Source organism: Meriones unguiculatus, chromosome 21, assembly GCF_030254825.1.
Source record: "Meriones unguiculatus strain TT.TT164.6M chromosome 21, Bangor_MerUng_6.1, whole genome shotgun sequence".
NCBI classification, from domain to species: Eukaryota; Metazoa; Chordata; class Mammalia; order Rodentia; family Muridae; genus Meriones; species Meriones unguiculatus.
Genome location: NC_083368.1, coordinates 43,704,993 through 43,730,935, shown reverse-complemented (window position 1 = coordinate 43,730,935; position 25,943 = coordinate 43,704,993). Strand labels below are relative to the sequence as shown.

At 43.5% G+C, this 25,943-nt stretch overlaps 1 protein-coding gene across 10 annotated transcripts in view; it reads right to left on the bottom strand.

The window, feature by feature from the left end:
- Foxp2 (forkhead box P2) overlaps window positions 1–22,353 on the bottom strand; it is a 558,155-nt gene extending 535,802 nt beyond the window's left edge. For 5 of the 10 annotated variants that reach the window (XM_060374220.1, XM_060374219.1, XM_060374218.1 and 2 more), the window contains exon 1: window positions 21,950–22,346. The gene's annotated coding sequence lies outside the window, so the exon portion shown is untranslated. Of the gene's footprint in view, window positions 1–21,949 lie in introns of all 10 variants that reach the window. The other 5 variants (XM_060374225.1, XM_060374227.1, XM_060374228.1 and 2 more) reach the window with 3 other exon arrangements.
- Between the last annotated feature and the right edge of the window lie 3,590 nt (window positions 22,354–25,943).

Here is a 25,943-nt window from a genome sequence, read left to right as displayed (position 1 = left end):
GATTGCAAGAAAAACACGTGAGCATGAAGATTTTGCTTGTTTATTTGTTTGTTTTGTTTTTGTGTTCTTCCTAAATCTTTCCTTACTGCTTGAAACCAATAGGGGAAGGCCTGATGCGTTCAGTCCTACATCCCTAATTCCAGCACGTGACATGTCAGTCAACAGGACACACAGGACATCGTCCTGAAATCCAGAACCTTGAGTTCACATCACAAGATAGAATGACCCAGGATTCTGATTTCAGTTAAAGCAGGCTATCTAATTTATTAAAGGAAAAAAAAAAAAAGTACTTCATTTCAGATCCCCCGAAGAACGGGCTTCCCTAACATAAAGCCTAGTGACACAATTTCCACCTGATCTACAAGCCTAGGAAGTTTTCAGATTAGAACAGAACTTACAACAATGCAAATTAGAGTAGAGATAAGTGGCATGAAATAATGCTATCCAAACCCACTAACGGAATGCAGAAAAAATACTGACAGGAGTCAAAACAATACCCAAAAGAAGAGGCTTTTTAATTTATTATTTAATAATGTTACAGAAAATATTTCTCCCAAAATACTTCATTTTGTAATGATTAATTGATTAGTCTAAAATCATTGTATTTAAAAGCAAATTGAGGTTAGAGGCTTTTGATAGATGCTTAAACGAAAATGCAGGGAAAAAAATGAGATAATTTTAAATCAAAATAAATCTACTTTTGCCACATCTAATAGCTTCAGAGAACTTCATGAATAAACGATTGCAACATCACTCGCAAATACCACAAACAAAACACAAAAATAATTTTTAAGTTTCATGTTTCTAAGAATATATTAGTTCAGGAAGAGATAATATTTGACTTCTGAACATATCCATGAAATCATATTTTCCTCCCAAGAATATTCCTGGATTAGCTGTTTATAAGTGAACTGTCTGCCCAAAATGGGGCAAAAGGCAGGGAACATGATATTTCTGCTTCTGGTAACTGTGTTCCTCTTGCTGCCAGTTGCTCATCACTCCCAGGGTCATGAGGAAACCTCTTTAACATAAAGAATTGCCTCATAAGCCCAGCACTCAAGCTTATAAGATGAAAAGCACATAAAACAAAGGAAAAATTATTTTTAAAAATAGGAAATCAAAACAATCTTACAGGAAAGGTGGGGAGGCTGAAAGGGGAATTTAAATGCATAGTGGCAGCTGACTTAGGTTAGCTACTGTGTAGGCTCATGACACACACTAATTTTTAATTTAAAGGAAGTTCTACAGTATGTTTTTTCAAATACGTTTCATAGATCTTAAAGATTTACGTTTTTGGTTCAGAAATTAAATATCATGTCCATAGTAATATGATCAGGATATGGCTAACCCTAGGATTTTACTCCCCATCTGTCTGATCCAAGCTCTTGGCATTGTCGGGTCTATATCTCTATTAACAAATAACCCAGCAAGACTTCTAGTATGCTGCAAAGGCAAGGGAAGCAAGAGAAGATATCCAGGCAGACACCATCCAAAGCCATTCTGAAAACTCAGATGCCCAGTTCATGAGGAGCAGCGTGGACTATCCAGAAGAAACAACACGAACTAGGGAAAGACATAATTCTGGGTTCTGGTGGGGGAAATAAAGGGCATATGATAAACCATCCTTAATTTTCTTACAGCATTAATACCACAATCCGAGTAGAAATATAACAACCATTTCATCTGCAAAATGTTCACCAATATGAAAAGTTGACAGTCCTAGTCAAGTGTTCACAGATCATCTCGGAGCTAAAAGTGTGTATCTGAATTCAGCAATGAAGAGGTTAACAGACTTACTTTTGTTTTAGTAGCCTTTGTTTTGGTTTGCTGGACTTGACACCAACAGTGTTCTCAAAGTGATGGCTTACACACTGTAGCTCTTGCATTTAAAATTCAAGGAAGTAAATTGAATTTAAGCACTAGTATTGAAACAATTTTTTCTGTCAATTTTGAATCACAAGTTAACTATATTTAGAATAGTTCTCTCCAGTGTGTTTGGGGGTGACGAGGGTGAGGGGAAATGAATTCCAATTCTAAACAGCAAACAAATTTGAGACAGCTTCATAATCTTCAAATACATTTTATTCAAAATACTTAAATTCTCAGAAAAAAAAAACCCAAAATGTTTATTATATTTTTATATGGCTATAAATCAAGCACTATGATAATACATACAATAAGGGGCATGGATATGACAACTTAAAAAAAATAATTGACTTCTGTTCTGGGGGAATATTGCACAGAAACTAGCACAAAGGGAAATGTTCCACCTTTAAGCACACTGACAGAAAAACGATCTTTGTCGCAGTCTCTCTCAGCTCCCTTTTCCAACTCTGTCCTACTTAAGGAACTCTAATAATGTCTCTTTCTTTATGTAATTTGTTTTCTATACATGAACTTGCATGTTTCTGTTACATTCAATTAAGGAACAGGAACTCCAAACCAGAAAATCCAGATCAGAGTTGGGAATCAGCCTTGTAACAGTTTCTCCCAAATTATTCTTGTGAACGGCAAAAATATCACAGTGAAATTTTTGGCTTAACTTAAATTGTAGCCAAGACTGTTCCTCAATAGCATCATGTTTGAAATTTTAGAAACGCATCCTGTTCAACTGTATTAGAACTTTTTGTTGAATAAGTGTTTTTATATCCTAGCAACAAGATGACTGATCCCTGCAAGTAATGGTATATTTAGCTTCGTTTGCTATAATTTACTCAAATATTGTTTTAGTTCAGGTTTCTATTGCCATGATGAAACACCATGACCAAAAGACAGGTGAGGAATAATCCAGTAAGCAGCACTTCTCCATGTTGTCTGCCTTAGTCCCCACCCTCCTCTCCTTCCCAAAAAATTACATGGGAGGAAAGGGTTTATTTGGCTTACACCTCTACATCACAGGAAGCCAGGACTGGAACTCAGAAACAGGGAAGGAAGCCAGAGGCTCATGAGAGTCTACGGGGGTGACCCTAGCCGGGACGCTAAGCAACTGGCGTGTTAAGGAGCATAAAGTCGCCACTTCCTGTAGCTAGATGGGGTTCCCAGCGGAGTCCACACATAAAACCTTGGACCAAAATGTGTCTTGTCTACAAGACGCGTAAGGGTACAGATGGAGCAGAGATTGAGGGAATGTCAAACCAGTGACGAGCCCAGCTTGAGACCCACCCCATGGGAGAGGGCTGACCCTGTCACTATTAAGTACTGCTATGCTTGCAGAGAGGAGTCTTATATAACTGTCTTCTCAGAGGCTTCATCCAGCAGTTGATGGAGACAGATGCAGAGACCCAAAGCCAAACAACGGGCTTAGCCTACGTTGTGCTGTGAAAGAGCCAGTGGAAGGATAGAGGGCGCCTGAGGTGCCCACAAAAAGGCCTGCAGAGCAATCTAACCTGGGACCAGGGGCGCTCACAGACACTGAACCACCAACCAAAAAGCTGGCATGGACTTACCCTAGACCCCCCTGCACGTATGTAGCAAAGGTATGGCTAGGTCATCATGTGGGTCCCCTAACAAAAGGAGTTGGTGCTGTCTCTGAATCTGTCACTTTAGGGCTGGGCTGCCTTGTCACTCCCCAGCAGGAGAGGATGTGCTTAGTCCTGCCATGACTAGAGATAAGGGTGGATTGGTACCAATTGGGGGTCTGTCCTTCTCTGAAAAGGAGAGAGGGGTATGAGGGGGAGGGACATGATGGCGGAGGAGCTGGGAGGAGTGGAGGGATTAGGGTATAAAGTGATTAAATAAATAGATTTTTAATTAAATTTTTATTTTTTACATTAATTACATTTTATTCACTTTGTATCCCAGCTGTAGCCCCCTCTTTCATTCCCTGCCTATTCCACCATCCCTTTCTCACCTCCTCCCATGCCCCTCTCCAAGAACACTGATGGGGAGGTCCTCCTCCCCTTCCATTTGACTCTAGACATCAGGTCTCATCAGGACTGGCTACATTGTCCTCCTCTGTGGCCTGGCAAGGTTGCTCCCCCCTCAGGGTGTGTGGTCAAAGAGCCAGGCACTGAGTTCATGTCAGAGACAGTCCCTGTTCCCCTTACTAGGGAACCCACTTGGCGATGAGATGCCATGGGCTACATCTGTGCAGGGGTTCTAGGTTATATGTTCCTTGGTTGGAGTATCAGTCTCAAAAAAGGCCTCTGTGCCCAGATATTGTGGTTCTGGTGCTCTCCATGGGGAGCTCCTGTCCTCTCCAGCTCTTACTAACTCTCCCTTCTTTCATAAGATTCCCTTCACTCTGCCCAAAGTTTGGCTATGAGTCTCAGCATCTGCTTTGATACACTTCTAGGTAGAGTCTTTCAGAGGCCCTCTGTGGTAGGCTCCTGTTTTCTCCTTCTTCCAATGTCCATCCCGTTTGTCTTTCTGAGGGAGGACTGATCATCTTACCCAGGGTCCTCCTTCTTGTTTTGCTTTTTCAGGTTTACAGATTTTAGTATGTTTATCCTATATTATATAGATTTAAAAGAAAGCATTTTTTTTTTTTATTGTGATTCTTCCTCTCAGATGACTTTGGCTTGTGTCAAGCTGACACAAAACTAGCCAAGACAAGCATTTTGCCTCAGGGTCCAACAGTTATACCAGAAGACATATTAAATTTAACTTTTGCCACTACATATTAACATAGATTAATATACAATACTAGATATGTAAATTTGTAGTATTAATATATAGTACTATTAATTGGCTACTATATAATTATTCAAATTAATTAAGAACTACTTAATGTGACGATATGCTCTTGTTAGAAAATGGGATGCCAAAAGAGAAAGGAACAGTGTAGGTACTTGTAGAATAAGAGGAACACACAAAATGTATGAATCAATGGTTTCAACTCAGTCTTTAAAGTCTGAAGCACCTTCTCCATCAAGCAGTTGAATTTCCTTAACCGCTAGTAACATTTTTAAAAACCAAAAAGAAAAAGAAAAGAAAGAGACTCAGGAAGAGCCTCATAATTAATTAGCCGTGGATCTCTCAGCAGCCTTCCCTCATACCTGACTGCATTAGGTCCTTTGCGCTTTGGGCTTTTTAGGTCACACAAATACTGTAAGTAATGTAATGAAACCACAGCTTTGTCTGTATTTTCTCATAGAGCCAAGCCCTGACTCATAAATATTTCATTTCTTGTTTTCTTTACTCTAAAAATGATTAGCCTGATTTTTTTTTTTCTGTAACTGCTTTCTCTAAAATTTCTTCTCCTCTGAAAGCCCATCCTGACTAAAACTTGGATAAAATGTCATGTATACCATCACTTAAAAAGTAATTTCAAGCCAGGTGGTGGTGGCAGTGCACTCCTTTGATCCCGCAGTTGGGAGGCATAGGCAGTTATATAATCTCTAAGTCCAAGGCTAGCCTGGTCTAGAAAGTGAATTTCTGGATAGCCAGGGCTACACAGAGAAACCTTTTCTCAACCAATTCATTCTACACAATGACAACCACCTATGCCAATGAATCAAAATTCAATATTAAAAACATACAAAATTCATATATGTCTGGCCTAAGGAATTGCACTATTACATGAATATTACAAATAATGTAGTTCTCACATAAGAGGACTTAGGGCAAAAAATTTCAAAATAAGTTCAAAGGGTAGGGCAGTCAAAGTGAATGAGCAGTTAGTTGGTAGCAAATAGTCACAATTTATTTATTTAAGATGTTCAATAATAAATATATTATTGCATATATATACACGCATACATGTACATTTAAGATTTAATAAATAATGTTTAATTTAATTGTTTTCATATAAGATATTAATTCTAGGTTAGGACTCCTTGATGAAGTGAGAGGTGTGTGGAATGCTGTGGGTGGAAAAGTTAAGGCTGAGGAAGAAGAGAGGCAGAGGAAGAAAAGAGGAAGGAGTCCATCATTTAGTAGTTCGCTAAACGCTGTAGAACAAGCACTATGAAGGAAAAAAGATTTCTGATCCTTATTATCTTGACAGCCCCATGTCACCTCCAGCCTAAATGAATGGCCTCTAAACACACGCCAAAGCATAATGCATAAAAAAATGCCAGGACATGTAAATAATGCACACAAAAGCCTAGGTAATGAGCCAGTGTGCAAACATGGGTGGAAATCCTTTTTACCTACAGGCAAATCTACACATGTAACCAAGTGACCATCCTAGTGAAACCAGCTTTCAAATGTCTCAGTCCAACCACATGCTTCAGCAAGCTCATGGTTCTTGTATCAAAGGCCTACCTAAGTTCTGCCTTACAAATGAGTACGTGAGCATTTCTGGGCCATGCTGGGATGCTTCCCAACATTCCTACCGACCTCAGGATGCCCGTGACATTTGTTATGCCCCAACCACTGGCATATTGGTATTACATTCCTCTTGATCCAGTGTCTAAACCTCTAACGGATCAACACGTTATACTGTATTTTCAAAATATGTTATATATACATATGTGTGTGTGTGGGTGTGTGGGTGTGTGTGTATTTCTTAAAACTGGTCATCTAAAACTACTGACTTCTCCCTAAAGACTATGTAAAAACCACTTACTTAAGACTTAACTGCACTGAAAAAGAAGTAACTATTTTATGAAAGAGCTTATGACGGAATTTCATAAAATAGTTGTTTGGAGATGTATCTACTGCACAACTATACCTGCATAACTGTAGTAGAATATAGTCCATGTGTTAAGCATGATCACTGCATGATTTTAAAGAGTCCGTAAGGTAAGAATGGGCTTTACAGAGTTAAATAAGAAAAATAAGGAACTTCCATTTTTTTATGAAATATCAATTTGATCTAACATTAAAATTAAGATGTCCATAAATGAAGCTTACAGGAACGCAACTACATTCATACATTTCAATATCATTCATATCTACTTAAAATTAGTACAATAAATAATTTCAACAGAGATAGCGGATTTATATTGTCTGTATCACTTACCATTTAGCCCCTTACGAAGACTTTATGCTGACCCCTCTGCTACATAATAACTTGGTATAAAACATTAAAATCAAGAAGAGCTTTGATATTTCATTTGGTAAAATTATGCATTATTAAAAGTAAAGTTATGATCCTTTAGCACTAAAAAATAACAAAAAAAAAACAGTGAAGAAATAAATTGGAAAATGCATAAAGAAGAATTAGACTCAGAAGCGATAGTAGTGTAGAAACAGGGCTCCGTGTTGTAATGCGTGTCTGAGTGGACTGGAGGAGACCACAAAAGCTTTTCTAAGGGCATTTCATTTCCCACACCACTTAGGTGTGGGAAAAATATTAAGGACGAGCTAAACCTTCTATTTGGTGACAATGTCAATTATCATCAGATAACAGAAAAGAAACCTCTCGAATCCTGGATAGTTTTAACCTTTTAAACTAGAAAAAAAATATGGGATGGAATACTTAGCTATAATAAATATGAAAATCAAAGGTCAAAACTAGGAAATGTCACTTTAAATGCAAGTGTATAGAACCAAAGGATCTAAGTTTCAATACACTGTTAGAAAGCCTATTAGGGTTATCACAAAACCACGGTTAAGGATCTCAGTAATCTTGGTAAACAGAAGAACAGACAAGCACATTCAGGGTGAAGTGGATTTTTACCTATCTATTTATCTATCTATTTATTTATTTATAGATTAAAAGATCATAGAAAATAAAGTTCAGTGATCTCAACACTATCCTTAACAGAAATGTAGAACAGGTTATTAAACATGGTTTTAGGAGTTCATAAATAAATAAATAAATAATCAATCTGGCATTTGTTAAAAGCAAGCTAGGCCCAAACTTGCTTCTGTGACCGTCAATGTCACCAGGTAAGGGGATCAGAGAAATGCCTTGGCTGCCTCTGAACCGTGAAAATTTGGTGAAAGTCTGTCATGGCTAACTTGGACTTAAGCCATTTACTATTTGTTTAACTTTGAAATTTTGCTCATCATCTGGGAGAAACAGTTACTTTCCACAGATCGCTCCTATTTCTGGGTATTTCGCAAGCAGAAACTCTTGCCTCTTTCAATCTGTCACAACTGCTCATGGCTATTTAAACAAGAGTCTCGGAATACAGAGGAGGTGCCTCCTGGAGCAAGGGAGAGTCTCCCTTATCAACAGACCAGAAAGCTCATCTTTCACAAATTGGAGCCGTTTTCTATGTGAAGACAATCTCCAAGTGTGCAACATTAGTCCAAGCCACAGGTTTTATTCTTAGACATTTTCTCACTGATGTTTTAAAAATTACTTGAACAAAAATATATATATAATAAGTTAATATAGGTTACTGATAGCATAATTGCTGACAGAAAAAATAATCAGAATTTCTTTGAACACTTTATAGCATGGAAAAATGGGCTAAAGGGTTACAAATTTTACCAAGGTACAAATCATATATAAAACAAACACTTCGCATTCTATACTAACTCAATTTTATATGAAATAAATGACAGGAATGTTAACAAAAAAACAAGTGTGCTAACAGATGTTGGTCGGAGCATACCTACTGTGTGCTGTTCACCCCGAATACATGTTAATAGAAAACTTCAGCAAGTACAAGTTTTTAAAATATGGCCTTTTTTGGTGCATAGAGCATACTTAGGGAAATGGATTTCATTGGTCTAAGAAAAAAAGAAAAATATTATTGTATTATTGTAAAAAATAACTCCAGATATACAGAAGGTTGTATGTATGAAATACACTGTATAAATAAAAGGCACAAAGATAAAGTGAAGGTTTATTGATTGATTCCAACCAAGATAAGGAAGAACTTTACAGAAGCTAGACTATCAGGGAACGTTGGACATTAAGACAGTGCTTTTATTATTATTATTTTTTTATAGACATGCTTGAAAGCCAGTCTGCGAACCTACATAAGGTAATTTCCACAGAAGCAAACACAACTGGTCCATCCCCACCTGTCCCTGTCCATTCCTATCTTGGCTCTCTTGGTCCTTTTCCATTTTAACTTAGCCCCTTCAAACTCATAGTTTGTTTTTAAAAGCTTCTCTAGGCATTGTCTTCTTGTCTGTATATTGCCACCCTCGACAATTTGAGAGACACTTTCCGATAGCAATCTCCAAGCTACATTGCTATTAGACTTGGAATGGAGATTAAAGAATTAATTTAATTTTATTATCTCAAAGATCCCTTTTCACCTGATAGGCTAGGGTCAGACAGAAGGGGAGGAGGACCTCACCTATCAGTGGACTAGGGGGGTGACATAGGGGGAGAAGAAGGGAAGGTGGGACTGGGAGGAGATGAGGGAGGGGCCACAGTCAGGATACAAAGTGAATACACTGTATTAAATAATAAATATAAAAAACTGGTTAAAGATCCCTTTTTACTCTAGGATTTTTGTAGTCTTATTACTAATGTTTCCATGAGTGTATACATCATGGAAATAAAACATACCCACCGAGTGAGAGATGAATAAACGACTGAGTATTACTAAATAATTGATAATATGCCTGTTTCTTTTGGAAGAAATAATAACATGTGTAGACCTCATCTATTTCAATCAAACAAAAATACCAAGGGCTTTAAAGGTATAAGAAAATAAACACCCATGGAAACAAGGAGATTTTTAAAAATGAGAGCAAGAGGGAGAGACTAGTGGTAGAAGTGGGGCTGGGAACTTCATAAAGTCCCAAGATTAATGGTTAATTATAGATATTGTTTGCTAAACTGGAAAGATTTTTTTTTGCTTATAGACAAGAAAAAATATGGGTAAGAGAGCAGTGATATATATATATACTATATGTATATATGTCACATAGATATGACTGTATCTGAAAACTAAAAGAATTCAAAACTCTAAACAATGATAAAAGAACAAAGCAAGAAGATTCTGGCCATGGTAAGAATAGCATACCCACACAGCTGAACTTCAGATGTGCTGTGGTAAGCAAAAAGACACGATTCCACAGGCTGCATGCCCCGCTAGATAAGAAAAGCTCACAGGCATTGAAAATGGAGCAGGGGTGAGCAGGACAAGGAATTAGGATGGACTACAGGACTAGGAATTAGGATGTACTACGAAAGGGCACGTGGAAGAGATGGGGTGATGGCAGAGAAGCTGTTCTGCAGTCCAACTGTGGTAGCAAAATGGGACAGCTCTGTACCCATCAAAATGTAAAGACTGCCTCTGAAAACGGAATGAAGTTTGCCACATACAAATAAATAAAAACAACTTTTACTAAGACAAAAGAAAATACAGGAGCTTGAAACAATAATGAAAGATTAACGTTTTAACATGAATTATAATTAACAAAACATATTAAAAAGTGATTATTTCCTGGGAAAAGGATGAGGCTTTGAAATATGGAAGCAAATATTTGCCTTCAGAGTGAAATTTCAAATGTGTAACAGATTTCTTCTCGTAAGTCATCAAGGACGTTTGCACTATTTTATGACTTGTAACATGCAAACGTAGAATAATTTGTTCACATTCGAGTTTTAAATACTTCCTGTAAGAATTGTCATTTGTGGGATAACAAACTAACATTAATTTCATCATTCATGAGTGTTGTATTTTTGCTGTCATATTTTTGATGTATATACTCAATATATGCTCATGGAAGGAGCTTGGAGATACGGCTCAGCAGAGAACAGCACTGGCTCCTCTTCCAGAGGCCCCTGGTTCAGTTCCTAGCACCCATGTGGAGGCTCACAAGCGCCTGTAACTCCAGTTCCAGAGGATCCGACACGCTCTTCTGGGCTTTGCCAGCAACAGGTGCACGGGAGATGCAAAAACATACATATACCTAAAATTTAAATTTAAAAAGTCAAGCATACCCATCGTAATGCAAAATATTTCCAAAATAAAAACAAAACTTACAGTGGTGACGCTTTCCAATATAATCTGAATAACCATGTATTTATACTTAATATGTGGCCTTGTTTTAGCTAAGGAAGATATTCAGAACACAACTAGATATTAAAGAAAAACGTGATGTCTAATGCCACTTAGAACTGAAAGAGTAAGTTGCTTTTTACCTGCTTGTGGCATAGTCTGAGAAATACACATGTAACTCTAGAAGAGCTTGATATTATTAAACCTTGCAGCTGGGTGAAGACGGAGGCATATTTTGTTGCCTGCGATTCTGTGCACTGATTTATTCACTGCCAGTATACCCATGCAAGCACCCTCTGTGGCACATGTACGGAGAATAGAGGACAAGTTGCAGAAATGCATTCCTTCCTATCTTCTTTTCATGTTTAAATGCGTTTATTTTATTGCATGCGTGTCTTGCTGCATATATGTATGTGAACCATATGCATGCCTGGTTTCTGCTGAGGCTCTCCTGGGCCTGGAGTTACAGAGTTTTGAGCCACCACTGGTATGCTTGGCATCAAACTTAAGTCCTCTGGAAGGCAGCCAGCACTCCTCGCCACAGAGCTCTCTCTCCAGCCTGCACCCAATCTGTTTCTCTACTTTCACCATATAGAACCTGCGGATCAAACTGAGATCATTAGGCTTGGTAGCAATCACCCATCATGCTTCATTGCTGGATTCAGAAGGCATACTTTCACAGAAATAATGTAATGTTATAAACTAACCAAGAAAGGTAAATTTTATCACAATTTTATTTGGAACATGATCTCAGACTCTCAAATAATTTCATTTTTAGTGACAGAAATATACACATTCCGTGACAAGGAGAAATCTTAGGAATCCGAATGGCGGCAGGTTTATGCACTTTCTGAAGACTAACAGGTTTATCCTCACTCTCCTGAGAAGCACTTCTCCTGGGTTGCTGACTGTCTAGTGGTCTGACTGTGACAAAGAATGACCCTGAAGCATGGGATTTTGAGATGAGCATATCCATCACACAGCTGTTTGAAGGCGAAAAACATTAAGCAAACAACGGTTGTCATGCTCAATAAACATTTGGCAATACTCAAGCAAAGAAGAAAAACATATCTCAAGAAACTTGGGACAAAACTTGTGATATAGTAAACTGCAGAGCTCCCTGTTCTCCGTGAGCCAGGGAGAAAGGCAGTTCTCCCGGCCTTACCTAGAGGCCAACCTTACGGCATTTTCTCAGTTTAGCTTACTTCCTCTTAGATGACTTTAATTTAGGTCAAGTTGACAGAAGCACTAACCAACATTAGGGGGATAGGAGGGACAGACATGGCTCACAGGGTCTGTTCCATCCTGGAGGGACTGGAAACACAGAACATGGAAGAATGCTTGGGTATTGAGCTGATCCTCCCCTGCTTCCCCAGCTGCATTTTCCACACATCCTAGCCCGTCTGCCAAGAGAGGACACCATCTGCAGTGGACTTGCCTCCCCCACGTCAATCAAGCGAGCAAGCAAGAGCATTAAGCAAGCAGCATTTCAACACTTCTCACCCCCTAGCTTTCCACAGCCTCCACCCCTACCATCACAGACATGCCCATAGACCAATCTGACTGAGGCAGTTAGTTGTGATTCTCTGTTCCCAGTCAAGTCTAAGTTTGTGTCAAGTTGGCAAATGGTGACCAGTAGAATTCATCCCTTGCTAACTTTGACACACAAACATGTATGTCAAGCCAAAACTATTTTGTTCTTGTTTGTGTACAAGTTGTCTGTCAATATCATAACATAAACACAGCACAACTTTTTAAACTCAGGTATTTAAGAACTCTCCCGAAGGCTCACTTTGAGACTTCAATGTCTCTTTAAAATTCCAAAGTCTTTTTAACTGTGGGCTCTTATAAAAACCAAAACACATTAACTCCTTTTTCATTCCAAAAGGGAAGAACACGTCACACTTAAGCAAAACAAAATCCAACAGTGTAGCTCCAAATCTTGCATCTGACATCAGGACTCAGATCTACTGGGCTCCCAAGTACCTGAGCATTTCCTGTTCTCCGGCTTTTCCGTTGTCAACCGCGCACAGCTTCTCTGCTATGCTTAGAGTAACTATACTCCACACTTACTGCAGACCTGAATCATTATCCCAGTGCCTGAATCTCCAAGAACATGAGAATCTACACTGCAACCAAGGCTGCACATCACCAACAGCCCTTACCGGCCTCCAAAGTGCCAAGCCTTCACTGCTATCCATGACACCTCCGTGAGTACCACATAGGAGACTCTTAAATATTGTGAAGTTCAGCTTCCAGTTTTGGATACAGCCCTGGACCCCTCTAGACCATAGTTACTGTGTGTTAAGCAGGGAAAAAATACTTCCCAGAAGAGTTCACCTCATTGCTGTTAGTTCCCTGATAATGAAAGTTGATTTTTCACAGTGGAGCACAAATAGTATTCTGACCAGTTCTTAACAGAAACAGCCCCCAAAGTGTCCTTGCTCCCCTCTGAAACTTCAGAAGCCAGGACTGCACTGTCTTCACTTCTCTCAGCATCCTTATCTTCCAAGCTACTACAGAACAGGCCATTAAGCTCCTTGCACTCAAGGACTTTTCCAGCTGAAAGTTCCAAATGCTTCCACAATCCTTCTCCAGTCCACCCCTCTAACATCGCTTTATACGGCACCAGCTTCTGCCTTAGTTTGTTTTTTTTCTCTGTGATGAGTACCATGACTAAAAGCAACCCAAGAGGAAAACGTGCATTTGGGTTACAGGTCACAGTCCATCAGCAAGGAAAGCGGAACCTGGAGGCAGAATGTGACCCAAGGACTATGGAAGAATGTTGCTGGCTGTATTGCTCTTTCCTAGCTCCCGCAGATAGTTTTCCTATGTAGTCTGCAGCCAAATGCCCACCACAGGCTTGGCCCTGCCACATCAGTTGAAAATAAAGAGAATGTTCAACAAACATGCCTACTGGGTATTTATGGAAGCAAGTCCCAAATAAAGTCTCTTCCAGGGTGTATTTAGGTTTGTTTCAAATTACCAAAAACAAACAAGCACCTGGCATGGGGTGTATGTGTGCTGTATGCCACCAAATGCAACTGGAGGTCACAAGACAATTTTTAGGATTCTACCACAAGAGTCGTGGAGATCAAACTCAGGTCTTCAGACCGAGATAAAAGCATCATTATCCCTGTGATATATGGCCACCCCCCTCTAACTTCAAATTAATTTCAAAAAGACAAAATTATCAAATACATGTTCAGCTATTTCTGTATTAGCACAATCAACAGCCAAATATATGACTCAACAGAAGACCAGGGCAAAACTCTGAGTAAATTAACATTTATAGATATGAGTTTTATGACCATCAAAGAAGAGAATGTCAGGTGGCTGAGTATGTTTCTTGATTCTAGTATGGTCATCTGCACATTTACTCCCCCCTCCTATCTCAGCATCCCGGATAAATAAGAAGGAGGCTCCATTTTCCTGTCTTCTAAGAAGAGTGATCTAAAGATACCTTAGAGACAAAGTAACTTGGATAAAAGCCTTCCATTTTAACTAAATCGTTTTCTTTTTCTTCTACATAATAGAAGAAAAGTAAGGGGGATATTTTTTTAAGGGGGATATTTTTGTTGGCATTGTTTCTGTTTTCGGACATACATTTTTCTTCTTTCATTGTTACGTATAGATTGAAGTGGCAGTGAGGAGAGTACATTTTGTAGCTTCAAACTTGATCCCATATGTTTCATAAGATGCTTTAGTTGGAAGTAAGCTGAAAGCTAATCCAGTATCCTTTTTTAATTTTGGAGGAAGTATCATGTAAAAAATCTCAACAATAATAGATATAGTTAGCTGTCGAACCCAAATGCAGGTCTCTAGGAACTTAACATGGGGATCTGCAAGTAAGCCAAGCTGGCTAGTTTGACTATCTGAGATAGCAATTAGGCTATGTTCAAAACTCCCATCATCATTCTCACTCCGAAACGCAAAGTTATCATCAGAAAATTCTTGAATGCTACATTTCTTGGCTCCAACAAAGATAGCATGTATCGGCAAATAGAATAACCAGATGGAGTCATGGAAGGCACTGAGAATCCTAGGGGCAGTATTAAGGGAGATCTCAGTGGTTATACTGAGGGGCCCTGTACTTAGGAGAAAATATTTCTGTGGCACTACACCAAGAGATGAATCTCTTTTTTATGTTCCAGTAGCCACAGGCAGTTTTAAATTTGGAGACATGGACGTTTCAAAGCATAAATCTTCAATTTGCTCTGTGTAGGGTGGAAAGATATTCACAGGAATGGATGAAAGTATGTATGTATATATATATGTATGTATGTATATATGGTTGGTTGGTTGGATGGATGGATGCATGCACGCACACATGGCTGGATAGATAGATAGCACAGGCAGAGAACAGAGCAAAATCTCCATGTGCGTAGACTATGCATTTTGCTGAATTTCTATAATTATGTAATATAAATCATACTGGAAGTACATTATTATGTAATATCTGTCACATGGATGTACACCATCATGAAAAAAACAACACCGGATGAAAATACACCAAACTGGATTTATATCGCCATCTGAATACACAGCACATTGGATATATCTCGTCAGAGACAATACAACACACTGGATGTAGGCCATCATTCCGTGTACATCATACTGAAGGAACCTTTTAAAACTCCAGTAATTATAGCACTATGGAGAAAAATGGTATTCAGTAAAGATAAGGGAAGGCAGTCAGTGAAGATGGACATTTTATGAAGGACGGTCAGTGTGTTCTGTAGTAGGAATACATTGGAGCAGGAAGTAGGCACCCTAGTGCACGACATTCTGGAAGACGGAGATTGGGGAGAATCCCACCTACGAGGGAAACAGCTCACTCTGTTTTGACCAGTGTGTAGAAGGCCAGGGTACACTGTGATTGGAAAAAGAACAAGACCTTACATGAAGTCTTTGTCTTTCACTCCTAGAGGCCTCCTGAATGTTAGAAGATGAACAGAAGAGTGGTCTAAGGAGGCGTGCTGTCAAAGGAGTACCGTCCCAGGGGAGGACACTCAGTGGTGTGCGGAACCCAAACTACTGGCGACAATAGGTTTAGCTGACCATTTCCAGAGCTTCAGTTTTCACAAGTGGATAGTGAAGACCCACTTACTTGACATTTAACTGAACTAGAGGCAAGCTCTAAGTGCTGGGGGCGGGGGAAGGAAGTGACACAGTAACACAGGCATACAGACATGATCCAAACTCTCTCTGACATAACAGTGACGAATGATTTTTAAAGATGACGGTCTACGCGTGGCAAGATGTTAAGATACTGGAATGTTATACCGCAAGATTCACCTAACTATAAAAAGGGAGAAACTTTATGCTTTATCTGTAGTGTCTTTCTCAGACACTTGTTCCCTTCCTCCTAAATTACACACTAAGAAACGAGGTCATTTTTTTTTCCCTTAAGGTTCAGAAAATAGTTAGAAAATAACGGCTGTCATGAGGATAAATTCTAAAATGGTGTAAAGGCTTTCACAGAAAATACCATCTAGTAAACAGAAAAGTTGAGATCAAATGGGGAAAAAGGGCATAAATGAATACCACAAAAAGAAACATTTTCAAGTTCTTTCTAGTTGGTTCTTTTGCTTGTGAAATTCAAATTTCCTTAACCTGTTTTTCAAAAGAAAAAAAAAATTAAGCAGTATAATGGTAAAATCTTTTAGACACATCAGGAACATCTTTGAAAGCAACTGTTAAAAACTTAAATAAATTTTAACTCAACATTATCTTCCACAAAGTATATTTTAAGTCCTCCACGACAGAAATTGAAGGAAATTGAGGAACATTAACAAACTAAAAATGCTGAGAGCTTTAAAACCCCTTGGGAATTCATTTGCTGCACAGCGATGTGCTTTTTCAACATTAAATCTTATTCACTCTTGCTAATGAAAATAATTTGCCAGAGCAGAAAGGGATGAAGATGTCAGTTCCAAGTGACACGTCTATCAATATACAGAGAATGGATGCTGTGGTGTCCTCCGTGAGTCACAGGAGGGGGGGAGCAGAGCAGAACTGATTAGAAAGTTGAATTCAAGAAGGCATACTTCCCAAATCATGGAAATCAAAAGGTTAACCAGGGCCAGCATAGGTGGCTTATGGGGGAAATGCTTTCAAACTAACATTATACTTAGATTTACATGAATTGAGATCATTTTAAACTTCCAGTTGTAGTTGGCAAATGCATGCCAAGTAGAAGTCGGTAAACAAAGTTCAAAAATTTTCAAAATGAAATGAACAAGTAAATCATGAGCTGTAAATTACTTATATATACACGGTTTCAAAAATGGGACAGGGATTATGCCAATATCCTCTGAGAGAACTAAAAACAGAAGCTGGCTTCCAGGACAATATCACTGTGCATGAACACAAACTCCAGATTAGTTCAACTACAAAATATTACATTTTACTAAAATTAATAAAGCCAACAGAGGAGATATTTGAGAAGATATTAAATTACCAAAGATATTGCTTTTCAAACATTGCTTTAATAAACACAACTAAGAAATCAGATCACCAAAAGATTGGCTGTTTTTGTTTATTTTGTTTGTTTGTTTGTTTAATATTAGTGATGCTACAACAGCACCCCTAAATCTTCTCCAGCATCTCTCTGGCCTCTTAGTCATACTATTGCTTTTACATTTCAACATAATTAGTTACTTTTCTGTTTGTTTTGTCTGGAAAATATTGGGTAAATGATGGATGAAGACATGAAGCACAGGAAAAAAGTATATATAAAAATAAATCAGAGGTAATAAGACAAAGAAATATGCAAGAGGCAGTAACCATTTATTTTATCAAGCAACACTAGATAGGAGAGAAGACTCCCAGACAATATGAGTATTCATAGATGTCAGCAATAATGAATTTTCATTCAGCCAATGCTAGACTGTAAAAGAGAACTAAGCAGGTTTTTAGACATCTCTCCCAGCAGTGCTCAACTAAATGGAAGGTAAAACAAACAAAAATAGTTATGGGCCCACTTTGAAGTTCTGATAAGCAAAGCAGCTGAAAGTTTAGAACAGAAGCATAAGAAAGGAGGAAAAAAAAAAAAGGCCCGATAAGCCTCATGTAGAAATCTAAGGATATCAAACAAAAAATCAAAACTAAATTATTTCCTTGACAAAGATTATAGATGTGGTATAACATGAGCCTAAGGATATCCAAGACATAAACAGCTGAACCTAAAAATGTTTATTTCTTTTAAAGGGAGAGCTCACAACAGTGCGGAGAGTCTGAATCCACTCTCCATTGTCTGTGAACCACGCACGTTAGCATATGTTCCTTTAAAGTTCTAACCTTGTGAAGTTTTACAGAACCCCTTAGATTACAAACAGGAACTGTCTCAGATTTGTTCAGGCCTTCAGTACCTTATCAGTGGTACTGAGGATCTGCATGAGATCGTTCTCCAATATCTGCATCAATATTAAAATCTTACTGACTTTCATTTGGTTCACTACTCAGAACTTTTGGTGCCCATGGAGACAAGAACAATTCATTATCACAAAGACCATAAAATAGTTTTAAGTGTACCAAAATATTAGTGATAACTGAAAAAGATTGTTACCATGTCTGAATTCAACCATCTTTTTACTATTTATTTTTGTTAAAACTAAAGGAATCTGTCAAGAAATCTTATTCATGATCTTAGTCCTGAATCCCATTTTCTTCCTTGTAGTAGGGAGCCCTTCTTTGATTTCATATAGAAAGGTGGAAATTACACATCTATTTCCTGTGTGCAGCTTTCTGCAACTTATAGGGCAGTTCAACGTGAGATTGTCAACACTGAAGGAGACAAAAGCATTGAGCAGGGCTAACTATAACTCCCAAATTCCTAAATTCTGCATTCTTCCCATCTTGCAATCAAAAAAAAAACCTGGTAAATTTATTTATCTCTGTTCATTACACTGTATATTCTCTAAGAATCTGAATCAAACCAGCTGGTTATTTTTACGTATTTACATATGCCTTCTACAAAATAAAGTCTGATAGCTATGCACAAAGAGTTGTTTTGTGAGTTTGAACTTAAAGAGAATATAACCTCTCATTATCAATTATATGTACCTGTATCAATTTTTGCCTGTTCTCCACTTTATTTTCCTCACGGGCCAATTATGAGGAGTTCCTTCTTATTTAAAGTTTCTAGGAAAGTACAAAGTAGTTTTTTTTTTTTCCAAAGTAAAATACTGCACTGTCCTCAGTGCAATGAAAACAAACAAACAACCCCAATGTTGGATTCTTCAGTACACCCATTTCACAAATGGGTGAAAAAAGTGAAGATTCCTTTCACACAAAACTTCTGTGACAATACCCAAAAATACAAAGTAGTGTTGAAAGACTGATAAATCATGTATAATTATAACATTCATGCACAATTTCCTTTTAATTATTTGATTTCTTGTAATATACAATAAATGGTAATGGCCACATTACAAATATCTGTGTGCAAAACATATTTGTTGCATTCATACTTAAGCTAATTGTCAAAAATTATTCCTCAATAAATTCTACTGTTTTATGCTTAAAAGTGAACTTCAAGATGACCTTGTGTCCTCATCCACTTACCCAGAGGGAGAGATCCTCAGGTTTCTCTTCTCTTTAAAAGCCAGCAACTTGATTACAATTAAGATTCCTTGCACTTAATTTTGGGAAACAAGTATGACTGGGGCTTTCTTAAGGAAGTGTAGAGCTGAACAAACTACGGCACAGGATCCATTTAAGTAAATAGACGGATGGAAGGGGAGATGCTAAGAAGGAAGGAAAGAGGAAAGAGAACTAAAGCTCTAATGCAGACATAAAATATCATGGCTCTAATGATCTTGGTGCATAGAACTACATGAACTCTATTAATGCAGATACAAGTAAATCAAAATTCTAAATTGTGTTTAACAGCATTAAACAAACAACACTACATTTAAAAATTCCAGCACACTGAGAATATCCTTAGTCATAACTCACAGTGACAGAAAAGACAAACACGGCTCTTCACGACCTAAAACATTTCCCGAGGTAAGCCACACTGCAGACTTTGGGATGAAGCTATCCGAAAGCCCTTCTTCACTTCAGTTTCTACCTCATATGCAGGCCCACATTTCTCACAGACTCCTCTCCACTGCTGCCTAGCCAAACTGCTGGGAGTTAGGAGAGCATGCTAAGAGGTGCCTTCCTTGCAAACTTGTTTTCTAGAGTAAATCTCTCCAAATACTTCCAGTTGGAAAATGTCCAGCTCTGCTACTTGACACCAGGGCATTTCTTTCTCCCTCAGGGCTCACCTGCTACTAAGTAACTCTCCTTCCAAGATCCTGGTGGATGTGTCGGTTGGTAAGTATTTAAGTACTACTGAATCCCTGACTGCAAAGACTCCCACCGCACACACTCCAGAGACCCTTCCACGTACTTCATTCCTCCCTCCTGCCCCTTCAGAGGACTCACCCAGGCAACTTAATGGGCCTCACATCGCCAGAGTTTGCCCACCTGGAAGCAAGTAGCATTCTAGGAAGGAGCCTCAAGATCAAGGAACTAAGGAGGTTTCAACATGTGGTGAGAGGAAAGGTGGGGGAGGGATCTGCGCCTTACAGATAGCAGCTGGCCACTAAGTGGTTTAAATCTGCTGGTTAAAGAGCTGGATAAACAAATACACAGATGGGTCTAGTTCCTTGGGGAGCCCCTATTGTGAGGACCCTCCCAAGTCCTGGCCAGTTCCGAGGCCTCTGGACTCAACCCTCTGCAAAATGCAAATGCAAAATGGTTTTACTTTCAAAGAACGGAAACCTGCACACATCTTCCTCTTGCAGTGCCTTCTAATAATAACAGCATTAACCTTTGCTCTCCAGGCCCTGAGAAACTTACCTATGAGTTCTTAGGGTCTGGGGGACAGAAGGGCAACTTTTCCTCCAAGCGCTACAGAGGTCTGGGCCCACAGTAAGAGGGGGCTCAGAGTGCCTCGGAGCCAGAGGGTAGGGAGAGGAGCGCCTGCAGCTTGCAGTGCTCGCGACCACCTGGTAGGTCCAGCCAGCACCGTGCGCCTCCGTGAGCGCAGAGGGGCGGCTGGAGAGGCTCTTCCCTCTATCAGCGCGGGTTTCAGCCACCCAGGAAACACAGGTTTAAAAAAGAAAAAAAATAAAGATAAAAATTAAATAAATACAAATTTTAAAGTCAAGGGAGAAGCCCTTCCTTTCTCACAAAGGTGTATGCGCCCCTCCCGTGCTCCCTCCTCCAGGAGCAGCGAGACGAGACGACACCCACGCAGGGAGCAAGGAGCACTCCCCAAAGTGGTAGAAAAGTAAAACCAGGACAGATCCTGGGGGGAAGCAGGCCGCGCTGGCTCGCGGACCAGTGGAAAGGCGCGATCCCGAGTGGTCCGAGAAACGCATGGGCATCTCTGGCGTCACTAGAGGCCAGGAGTTTCTTGACCAGACGGGAAAAAGAGTGTCCCCTGGACGCCTCTCCGATGCCTGGATGAGTATTTCTAAGAGGGACGCAGAAGTACCTAACTGAGACCCAAGCAGCGCGCACTTGCCAGCCTGAGTAAATAAAGGTCAGCAGCGCGATCAATAAAGTGTGCGCTTCTAACGGCCACATGTTTTCACTGCCGCTTCTCCTCCCTGGGGGAAGTGGGAAGGAAGAGAGGGAGAGGGAGAGAGAGAGAGAGAGAGACAACAAACAGTTTTTTAAAAAGAGTAAACAAACACATCTGGTGTTTCGACACATCTTTTCCTCCAGCCTCCGTCTCTCCGGACCAGACAACGTTCTGCCTATTCCAAACTAAAAACAAATAAACAATAATGATAATAATAAATAAATAAACCACCCGGGAGCCCACGGGGGAAATCTCGTTTCTCTCCACGCTCCTTCCCCCCCCCCAACACCACAAAGCCAAAAGCCCAGAAACAACAAGTGGCGAGGAGGACCGGACGGGACGGGTCCCGAACGCCAACGCGACCCTCCACCCCCCGCCCCCCCCCCCGGGTCCCCACGTCGGAATCTGACACATGTCACCAGGGCTCCACCGCGCGGAGCGGCGGGCGCCGGGGCCAAACTTTGCCGCCGCCCGGGACGGGAGCGGCGCGGAGCGGCTACGCGTGGCCGCGGCCGGGCCAGGGCGGGGTGCGCGCGGAGCGAGCGCGGGCGAAGAAACTTACCTAGAGCGGGCGCCCCCGGGGGAGGGAGGGGGGCAGCGTCCCGCAGAGGTGGCACCCGCAGCGCGCCCGAGCGCAAGCACCCTCCCCGAGCGAGCACACCCACGCTCCGGCCCCGGTGGAGGCCCGGGGGAGGGGGCAGCCGAGGAAGCCGCGGCGGGAGGACGCGGCCGGCCGAGGCATCAATGCCCCGGGCGGGCGCCTGGCGGGGCAAGTGCGGGTGGCGCCGGGCTGGGAGCGGGGGGCCGGGCTGGGGCCGGGCAGCGGCACGCGCCGGCGCGTCTCGCGCTTTCTCGGAGGCTCGCGCTGTCTCGCGGCTGCGGCTCTCCACCCCCCCAACACCCCCCAACAGGGATCCCTGCGTGTATGTGTGTGTGTGAGTGTGTGGGCGCGTGTATGTATGTGTGTGCGCGCGCGCGCGCGCGCGTGTGTGTGTGTGTGTGTGTGTGTGTGTGCGTGCGTGCACCAGCGGCCGCGCGCACCGGGCCGCGCGCGCGCGTGTTGTTGGCGGTGCGAACCGTCCACTGGGAGCCGAGCCGCCTCTCCGCCGAGGGGCGGGCCGCGGGAAGGGAGGTCTGGGCGGACTTTGAAGTGCTGCAGAGCCACTTGTTTGGTCTCCCTCGGCGTAGTTGGGGGCTGTCGTGGTTGTTTTTTTTAAAGTGGTCGGAACTCCCCTGGCCCCGCTCCCCAACTTCTTCCCGGGTTGTGTGTGTGTGTGTGTGTGTGTGTGTGTGTGCGTGTGTGCTGGGGGGGGAGGGGTGGGGCGGGGGATGGACCGCGGGCAGGAGTGTCGCCGGGCGGTGCGGCGGAGCCTCCTGGATGACGTCAGGTCCACCTGCTATGTAAACAACTCCGGGCAGAAGTTGTTTGTTCCGCGCCGCTTCCCCGCCCCCACCCTCCCCCCCCTCCCCCCCCACGCCCGGCTCCGCCCCCTCCCGCCGCCCCAGACGGCGGGTCGCGGGGTGGGGGTGGGGGCGGAGGAGGGAGGCCAGAACAAAACCGTCTGCCGTGTTGGCGCGGCCGGGTTGTGTCTGCTGCTGCTGCCGCTTCTTGGCAGTCCCCGAAGTACGTCCTCGCGGCAGACGGGGCCGCTTGGCAGAGGAAACGGGGGGATCCCACGTGAAGGGCGGGGAGCCTCGCGGGGAGCCGGGTCCCCGGTGGCAGGTAGTTCAAGCACCGAGTGTCCCCGGGGGAGCCCGCGCGGGCACAGCCGCGCCGATTGGCCTCCGCGTCCCGAGTGCGCCCCTGCGGCCTGGCCGGACAGGACAGGCCCGTCCCACCCCTCCTGGTCTCCGCTCCCGTCTCACTCCGGGCGAGGACGACTGAGGGCTTCTTTGCATTTGCGCAGCCCAGGTCCAGGGCTTGGGGGAAAAAAAGATGGAAAAAGAAAAAAAAAAAATGACTCCACCAAGCTGTGATTATTTTTTAAAGTCTGAGGCTGTGGGGAATGACTCGATCAATGACTAGTGAAAACAGACTAACAGGACGGAGAGGAAAGTCGACCTCGCCCGGGCCCGCTCGCGGCGCCCTTCAAAGCGGTGGCCCCGGGGTGGAGGGATGCTCTGGGGTCTCTCTCTGCCCCCGGGTCCCTCCTCCTCCGCGCGTGCTGCGCCCTGGCTGGCTGGCCGGAGCGGGACCGGGGAGGAGATGACAGGGGAAAGGCCAGGGGAGATCGAGGCGGGCCCCGTCGGGGTGGGTGTTCCTCGGGAGCCCGCCCAGCCCCGGGGCTCCGGGAGGACGGCCTCCTCCTGCGGCTCCTCGCCGGCCCCTCCCCGGCCCCCGGCCCCTCCCCGGCCGCCGGCGCTCAGCGCTCGCCGCCGCTCGGCTGCGGGCTGGGGTGCGCGGCGTCCGGGGAGGCGCGCAAACTTTCCAGCCGGCAGCCGCGGCCCAGGCGCCGGGGGAGGGGAGGGTGGACGCGGGCCGGGGCCGGGCTGCCCTCCTAACCCTTCTCCCCCGAGCAAGAGCTGCCAACTTTCCCGGGGCTCCGGGGTGAGAGTGGGGCGGTGGGACGGCGTGGCAGGGGGTCGGCCCAATTTGTGCCTTTTTAATCTCCGCTTTCCTCAAAGACCAGTAAGTCCTCTCTCTAAAAGGCAGGGCTCTCTCTCTCTCTCTCTCTCTCTCTCACACACACACACACACACACACACACACACACACACGCTTCACAAACAGTTCTCTAGCGGAGGCCCTGGCACCCACTTCTGTAAACACACCGCCAGGTCTGCTAGTGAAACCAACTTTTGTCCCTGAGCCACAGGGCCGGTCCTGGCAGGTCCCGCTGAGCCCGGAGCCCGAGGGACGCGGCTCGGCTCAGGCTCTCAATTGCGGAGCTTTCCCTGAACCTTTAAACCTCAGGCTCTGGAGAAGTCCAGACTCGGGAGTCTCAACGGAGACAGAACCTCTTTTTAGGGTCTTTCTTGGGGTTGTTATTTATTTTTTTCTTAAAGAGGGAAAACAGCCCCTTCCCTAGCCTTAGGAAAGGACCCGAAAGGGCCTACTTCACCCTTCTGAAAAGTGGGGGCTGTGTGTCTGGGCTTCTCCAGCAAATCTAAAGAAAAATGTGCTCTGAATCAACTTGAAACTGTTTAGGAAAAGAGACCAGACAAACCAGCCCTGTAAATCCCTGAAAACCCCGGCGGCAGGCTTCCCTGGGCCTGGCGATTAGAGGTGACAGAAGCGTCAGAGGGTCCCTGCCTCCCCGCAGACACCCGCCCCGGTTGCTGCCCGTCCTCGCCAGGTGTCCCGGGAAGGGGAAGGAGAAGGGTGCGCCACAGCGGAGTCTGGGCCCTGCCAGGTGACATTCGGAGCCCTAAAGGGGAGGAAAAGCTTTCTCGGGGACGGGAGCGCCGCGGGGGAGTGAGTCTCCCACTCGCCCACACACAAAGGCAGGTTTGGGCGAAACTTGCAGCCCCTGACACTGCGCTCCGAGGAGTCCCAACCGCCAGCGGTTACAGCCACCGCGGAGCGTCCGAGTCCGCGCAGTGTCCACTGCCGGTGGCTCTGCCCGAGCATCTCGGAGCGCTCCGGGCCGGGGGCCCCGCTTCCCCGCTCGCCCCGCAATAATTCGTTTGCCTGAGGCGGTGCCCCCTGCCCCTAGCCATTCCCGATGGAAGGACACCCAGGGAGTGGAGAGGGCAGGTTCTGCTAGCAATCGCTGCCCCCCCTGGGACCCTCGGCCAACAGCCAGTGGGCTGGGCCCGGGTTCGAGAGGTGAAAGTTCAGGGCCGGGGCTCGCCCCTCGCTCTGCTGCCGCAGCCCGCTCTCTCGCAGCTCCCCCCACCCCCGGCCCCTCTGCTCTCCCAGCCCGGCTACCAGGGGCGGCCACGGTGGCACGTAGTTTGTTGATGGGTGGTCATAAAATATATTTATTTGCAATTCCTTGAACTCGCCCACCACCCCCGCCCCCCGACATGGCCCTAAACACTGCAGGCTTTGTTCGCCTCGGCTGGCTGCCGGAGCCGGCCGGGGTTTAGCGCGCGGTAAGAGCAGACTCAAGGAGAAAAAAAAAAAAAAAAGTTGAAGTATCATAATAGGAAAACCGGGTTTCCGCAGCCCAGGAAAATGCCAAAAGGGCAAACAGCGACTGGTTCTCTTTCGCACCCGTCCCCCGTCGGCTCGCTGGATCGCCGCAGTGTTTCCACGGAACGCTGTGTGCCTTGGAAAGAGGGTAAGTCAAATTACGACCCTGAAGTCGCCAAGCAGCGCCCAGCCACACGTGGGTCTGCGAAAGTCATTCAGCGTGCTTCCAAGAGAAAGTTGATCAGGGTTACTAGGTGAATGAGGGTTTTCACCACGTGGACCTTGAACCTCTCTCTCCTCTCTCTCTCTCTCGAATATTTATTTGATTTGAAGTTTATTTTACGACGAAACCGCAAATCAACAAAATCTGAAAGACTGCTCTATTAGGGTGCTAAAGAAAGATGGATTCGTTTGAAGTGGTGTCTGTCAGGGTATCTTGCACAAAATAAACCACGCCAAATGGGATTAACTGGGGCCA